The sequence below is a fragment of the Quercus suber genome, unplaced genomic scaffold, assembly GCF_002906115.3.
Source record: "Quercus suber isolate HL8 unplaced genomic scaffold, Cork oak 2.0 scaffold_130, whole genome shotgun sequence".
In the NCBI taxonomy this organism is placed as follows: domain Eukaryota; kingdom Viridiplantae; phylum Streptophyta; class Magnoliopsida; order Fagales; family Fagaceae; genus Quercus; species Quercus suber.
Window position 1 is genome coordinate 223,644 of NW_027069593.1, and position 7,601 is coordinate 231,244.

General features: G+C 34.2%; 1 long non-coding RNA gene across 1 annotated transcript; it reads right to left on the reverse strand.

Annotated features, from left to right (window-relative positions):
• Window positions 1–5,318: 5,318 nt before the first annotated feature.
• LOC112004205 (uncharacterized) lies at window positions 5,319–7,329 on the reverse strand. Its single transcript, XR_010630016.1, has 2 exons — window positions 6,472–7,329; window positions 5,319–5,900 (listed from the first exon to the last, which is right to left on the reverse strand). It is a non-coding gene; the product is annotated as an uncharacterized LOC112004205 (long non-coding RNA).
• Between the last annotated feature and the right edge of the window lie 272 nt (window positions 7,330–7,601).

Here is a 7,601-nt window from a genome sequence, read left to right on the forward strand (position 1 = left end):
GCAGCCACTTTCCAGGTCTGGAAGATAATAGTTGTGCTATTGGCAACAATGATGGAGAGAGGCAGAAATTTCATGAGCCTTTGAACGATGAAAATGGAAACAAGGTATGTGAGAATTTAAAAGACTAATTCATAATCTTGATTCGGGCCAGAATGTAATTTCCTTTAATTTACTAGGGGTGAATCTCAGTAACAACGCCGTCCATAGAATTTAAGAACCCAAAGGGCGAATCCACCATGTGCAGGTTCAATTCCCATCATTTCCAACCAACAACAACAACTAAGAATTTAAAGTGTCAACCTTAAATAATGGGATGGTGGACAGCAGTTTTTATGTCCTAACATTGCAGATTTCTTGGGTTAAATTACCAAGCAAAAAATAAAAGGTGTCAACTAATTCTAAAAGCTATATAGTGTTATAGAAGAAAACCAAAGTCCAAGGAGAGATTGCGCGAAGCAGCCCCTTTAACTCAACTCCAGAAAGCTCATTCCCTTAAAATATTCTGAGTCTGCTCCATCCATAAGCACCACAACAAACATTTTGGAGCCATTCCCTTGTTATAGAATCTACCATACCAGGTCAAGGTGGAATGGAAAGAATCTGAGTAACCAATTCTGGAAGAACCTTACCAAATGATGAGAACAAAAGGCACCAATGCAATAACAAATGCTCGCTGATTCTCTGACCTGTTAACATTGCCAACAGTGCAAAAGGAGCTAATTTTTCGAATAAGATTACATATGGTTAAAATCTCCTGATGTATAGTTGTCTACGGTGAAGAACCCAGCTTTCAAAATAGCCCAAATCTCTTTCCGAGGAAAAGATTATTGGTAGAACCCTGGTTATAATTTGAATTTTGATCGATAACGTAGATTCAAATGATTTCTTAGTTACTCTTATGTGTAGTTTCTGTTGAGATCTATACTTAAATGCTTTCTATTTTATTCTTGAGTCATCACTTTTCTCGAGTTTTTTCTTGTTCTCCTTTTGTGGATTTTGCTATTTGTCTAGGTGAATACCCCAGAACGAAAATCTTATCAAAATGCAGTGTCTGAGTTGAAAGCATATTCTTCTTCTGTGCCATTTGCATTTCATAGCCTAGATGAAGAGAACAAGAGGGCTAACTTGCCGGATGATGATACAGTCTCTTCATCCAATCAGGGAGAGCTACTTCTGTGGGTAAATGATTACAAGTGTTCACTATGTGGGATTGAATTACCACGTTGTTTTGTTGAGGAAAGGCAAGAGCACTTTGATATTCATCGTGCTGAGAGACTTCAGAAGGAGGAATCTCGCTGTGACATTAGAATGCTGAGGCACAGGTATTTTTGAATTTTAGTTGTTATGCTGGTTATATGGTCCTTGCTTGTAAGCCTACTTGAAAGTGATTGATAAGCAGGTTGGGTTTGAGTGGTATGTGGACAGGTTAAATGCTTTGTGATAAAATATTCAGCTTAGTTAGATGACTAAAATTAATGATACTAATATTTACCAAAAAAATGATTGCCTAATTAGTTTCCACTAGATAATTTCCCAATTTATTAAATATGCATGCTATATGGTATGATAAACTAGTATCCTTCCTGATAATTGAAAACCTCTTCCATCTGTGTAACACTGTAACTTGCCTTACGTCCATATGTGCGAATTATGGAGATCAGCAAAAGGGGGAGTTGAATGAGGTGTGAGATTGAAGATTACGGCTAGAGTTATGGCATTTGATTTGCAAATGTACAAACTATTTTTTTCTCATAAATGTCATTACTTTCTCCCAATTTATAGTTGGACATTAGGCTGATTTTTTTAACAAAGTCTGCTTGGGACATGGATTTGTGCCTTCCAGTGCTGATAAGATCTTCATGCAAGATGCAACATCTTTTTTGTTTTTCTGAGTGTCAACTCTCAGTTTTGTGACTCGATATTGTTAGCAAATAATTTGTTCTTAGAGCTAATGAGTCACCATTATTAATTACATCTCTATGATAAATTTACAGGATTGCTTTTTTCACCTTCAGTCTACATATAACAAATATTTGATTTGACAATTGAAAAGTTTGAAACCTCATCAGGCTTGCCCCAAAGGATAACATCGCGAGCCAAAGAAAACAAAAAAAGCAGAGGGCTTCTCCAAAATATAAGGGACATATTCCAATAGATCTATTCTTTGTTAAGAGTAGTCAGAATTTTTAGCATTGTAATCTATATGCTGTTGTCCGTATATAGTTTTCTATGCTATAACGAAAATCCAGTGTATTAGTGATTTAAATTCTTCTATTCATTTATTGAAACTTGTGCAATATACGTATTTCAGTTGTCACAATATGTACAGTGTTCAGCTCTGATATCTGATCTTCCATACATCTTTCAGTCTTGTAAACACATTTTTTTTCAGTGTGTGAACAGTATACGCACAGTACTTTTTGTCCCCAAAGTCAACAAGTGCGAAAAAAAAAAAAAAAAAAAAAAAAAAAAAAAAATATATTCTTCTTCTGTGCCATTTGCATTTCATAGCCTAGATGAAGAGAACAAGAGGGCTAACTTGCCGGATGATGATACAGTCTCTTCATCCAATCAGGGAGAGCTACTTCTGTGGGTAAATGATTACAAGTGTTCACTATGTGGGATTGAATTACCACGTTGTTTTGTTGAGGAAAGGCAAGAGCACTTTGATATTCATCGTGCTGAGAGACTTCAGAAGGAGGAATCTCGCTGTGACATTAGAATGCTGAGGCACAGGTATTTTTGAATTTTAGTTGTTATGCTGGTTATATGGTCCTTGCTTGTAAGCCTACTTGAAAGTGATTGATAAGCAGGTTGGGTTTGAGTGGTATGTGGACAGGTTAAATGCTTTGTGATAAAATATTCAGCTTAGTTAGATGACTAAAATTAATGATACTAATATTTACCAAAAAAATGATTGCCTAATTAGTTTCCACTAGATAATTTCCCAATTTATTAAATATGCATGCTATATGGTATGATAAACTAGTATCCTTCCTGATAATTGAAAACCTCTTCCATCTGTGTAACACTGTAACTTGCCTTACGTCCATATGTGCGAATTATGGAGATCAGCAAAAGGGGGAGTTGAATGAGGTGTGAGATTGAAGATTACGGCTAGAGTTATGGCATTTGATTTGCAATGTACAAACTATTTTTTTCTCATAAATGTCATTACTTTCTCCCAATTTATAGTTGGACATTAGGCTGATTTTTTTAACAAAGTCTGCTTGGGACATGGATTTGTGCCTTCCAGTGCTGATAAGATCTTCATGCAAGATGCAACATCTTTTTTGTTTTTCTGAGTGTCAACTCTCAGTTTTGCGACTAGATATTGTTAGCAAATAATTTGTTCTTAGAGCTAATGAGTCACCATTATTAATTACATCTCTATGTTAAATTTACAGGATTGCTTTTTTCATCTTCAGTCTACATATAACAAATATTTGATTTGACAATTGACAAGTTTGAAACCTCATCAGGCTTGCCCCAAAGGATAACATCGCGAGCCAAAGAAAACAAAAAAAGCAGAGGACTTCTCCAAAATATAAGGGACATATTCCAATAGATCTATTCTTTGTTAAGAGTAGTCAGAATTCTTAGCATTGTAATCTATATGTTGTTGTCCGTATATATTTTTCTATGCTATAACGAAAATCCTGTGTATTAGTGATTAATTCTTCTATTCGTTTATTGAAACATGTGCAATGTACTTATTTCAGCTGCGTCACACTATGTACAGAGTTCAGCTCTGATAATAAAAATCTCTGATCTTTCATACATCTTTCAGTCTTGTAAACACGTCTTTTTTCCCCTTTATAGTATGTAAGGAGATAACTTAATGAAACTCAATATATTCACTCGTCTCCCTAAAATTTTAGTTTCCCATTTGTTTTGATGGAAATAAATAATTTAAATTCTCTTTTCTTTCCTAACCCCACTTTGCCCAACTTTGCAAAAATAGTTTTAGGTAAATATTTTGGAGTCTTCAAGAAATTTTATAAATAATTTCCCTTGTTAATTTGCAGTTTTACACAACAGTTTTTATGTCAAAGGTTACAAGAAATATTGAATAATAATTTTTTTTTAAACCTTTAAACAAAAAATGAGAAATAAATTTTTGATCTTTAATTATAGAAATAAATAAAAAATTTATGATCTACATTTCTTTTTACATATTATAACATATGTGCTTATTTCCGCATTATTAATCTGGTTTAAAAAAAAAAATCCCTATGTTATGGACTTATGGGCCTTCCAAGGTTTGGCATTTCAATGGAAATTATTGTGACAACAATGTCGCCTTCTTAGGTGACACTATTGCCTTATTAATAAGTTTTGGTAAGTGACACTACCACTGTAGAGAATATGCTGCTGCAATGGATTTTTGAGGAAAGGGTCGACCCTAGGCCTAGGCCACTTAGGCAATCGCCTAGGGTCCCCTATTAGAGAAAGGCTCCAAATTTTGGGGCAAACATTAATATATCTTTTTGCAAAAAAAAAAAAAAAAAAATTGGAGTCTTAAAGAATTGAGCAATGTTAGAGATAATACATCTTTAAATACATGAGTCTTACAAATATATGTCTCAGTAATCATAAGAAATAATTCAAATAGAAAAATACTAGAAATACTATAAGTTTTAGTTCGAAGCCTTTATAAATTGACGTGACAATTAATATGATTTGTGTACGTCAACAACTTATTAAATGCATTTTTGAATTATTTTTTGTGATTGGTGATACATCTTTTTAAGCCTCATGTGGTAAAATTTATCAAATTCCTAACATTATTCAAATATTTGTTTATTATCTTCTTAAAGTATCACTAATCACGTCATTGCTACATTGTTTGTAAGTGCTTTTGTAGCAAAATTTGTTATGCCTTTAGCATTAAAAAAAAAAAAAGCATATTACAAAATAAAAAGAATAGATTTTTGTTATAAAAAAAATATGATATTAAATACTAGTTAAATATTACTTAAGTGACGACGAAAAGGTCTCATTTAAATATATTGTTTTAGACCTCCAAATTTGCTAGCAGCTACTGTTTGAGGAGTTTATTCCTTTAATTTATTTTGGTCAAATGTGGAACCCAAACCACATGGAAGATTGCATTGCCATTAGCTGTTGGAGTAATACATCATTTGCATTTTAATTTGGCGTTCACTTTTGAAAATTGAGTGAACATTAACCTCTGTAAACTAATGTAGAAGTCATACTTGTGAGTTTGATGTTTTCCTCAAACTTTTTAGTGTTGTTGACTTTGATATTGTTGCATGCCATGTGTTTGTTGAAATTTCTCTATGATTTGGAGCTCATTTTGCCTCAATCTGATGGTTTAGAAGCCTTTGAATCCTTTTCTTGAGCATAGAAAGTAGAAACCAAACATGAAAGAACTACATGAGCTTCACAAGTCATAACAATATGATATAATCATACAAGGCAAGATCTCCTCCTGCCTCGTGGTCTTGTTCAACCCACGGGGTAAAAATATCCTCAGATCAAAACTGAAGTTGAACACTAAGGACATACTTGCTGAGAATTCAGCATGGTCACACGCATACCATAAGGACTAGTACTTAGAACCAATGCCACCAACCAAACACACTAATTTTCCACCTCAGATAGCAGTTTTTAATGACAGTAGAATTTCTAGTCTGTGCTTCATAGAATTAGAAGAGATGTTGCTCAATTTGAAATGGATTGAGAGAAATTACTCAACCAGTGAATCACTTCCGAGGTTTGAACCTGGTACACCATTTTACAAGAAGTTCTTCAACATTAGCATCCATTCTAGTCCCAATTCCTCCCCAGACCAACATGTGGGCATAATCTCCAAATCCTGAACCTGATACTTCATGCACAGCCTTAAATCCAATTCTTGTGTAGAACCTAACAAGCTGCGATATTGAAAAAGTAAAATCTATTATATTAATAGAAGATTCAGTCATCTGAGTAACTGTTTAATACATTATTTCAAGGAGAATTTAACTAAAAACACACATTACTGAAAGAAGGACAAGTGCCAAAGCTAATTAATAGGTATCTTCTGTGGCCATTTAATGGCTACTAAACATATTTACTTGAACAGTAATGTTACAGACACAATATTTTTCATAACATATTTTGAGATTACAATATATTATTGATTTTCACATAAGATCACTATTGGCATGATTTAATTTTCTATAATTCATAACTTGTCAACTCAGCAATTATAAAAGGAAAAAAAAAATGTGTTCGACACTATAGACTTATTGTTACTAGAAATGCAAAGGAAACAACCGAGTAACTCTGGCACTGCTTGCATTCGACACATTATACTTTTAAACAAAGGGAAACCACATAAAAAGAAAATATCAACTTGCTGCGAATAGATTAAGGTAAGTATAGCTTTTCCACTAGCATTTTTTTATCTTCAATCAAATGGACAATCTAGATTAAGGTGAAAATTATAGGGTAGACAAAAACCTTGGAATGGTAAAGATCAGAGTCATTGATTGCAAGTAACTCGGCTGTTTTGCAACCACAATCATATCCATATCGAATAGCAACAGCTCCAAGGAACAAACCAATACCAAAGATTGATTTCTCCATTCCCAGTGTCTCTCTCCTCAATCTAATGGAGTCCAAGTGAAGAATTGTCCCTTTCAACCAGACCCTTATTAGCCCCTCAGCCTTCCCAAGCTCTGTTTGGGTTTCCAAGTTCTTGGCCGTGATTCTGAAAAACGGTCCTAGAGTTTGGAGCTGGAGGTCAAGGTTTTGGGCTTTCGATGAGTCCAATATCTCTGACATGGTTGGTACAGTGTCTTCAAATTTATCCTTTGTGTGTTCATAGTGGGTGGTGCTTATTTGGAGGGAATTCAAATGTGTTTTTTTTAATATGGTTTGGGACGGAGAATGGAGTTGTAGGATTTGGGATATTGGGATTATTGAAGGAGAATTGACTTGGGTTCTAAGATTTGGTAAAGGAGATGCGGAACATGAAAGTTTGTCTGTTATTACCATATCTGATAATATGCGGTAGTGTTTGTGGCTCCTTGAGAACCCAATGAACACACTAATAAATTTTGGAGGTGGTGAAGATGGCCCATGACTTGTGTGTGTTTGTGAGGATGATGCTATTGTTGTTGTTGTTGTGATTGTGCTGGGATGAGATCGCCATTAACGAAACAGAGAGAGACATAGGAAAGTCTATAGCTTGTTCATAGCCTCTTATGTCTTATCTCTGTCTCTGAAGGCCGTGAAAGCCAAAGACAATATATATAGAGACATCGAGTAGAAAACACCTACTCGTGCAGCAAAAATAAACATTTTGGTCCACGACAACACAACAGCATAGTCTTTAATCAAACCATAAATAGAGAATGGTATATAATGTAGTAAAAAATACATTCGGATAATACTTAACAAGATTTGATTGTACAAATCCTACGGGGTTTAAAAGGAAGAATGAAGAAAACTTGAAAGAAAAATAAACACAAACATTAAAAAATAAACACACACAAAAAAAACACCAAGGATTTATGCAACTCAACTTTTGGCCGATGTCCACGGTAACGACAAGAAGAAATTTTACTAACTAATTTGGAGAATATAGA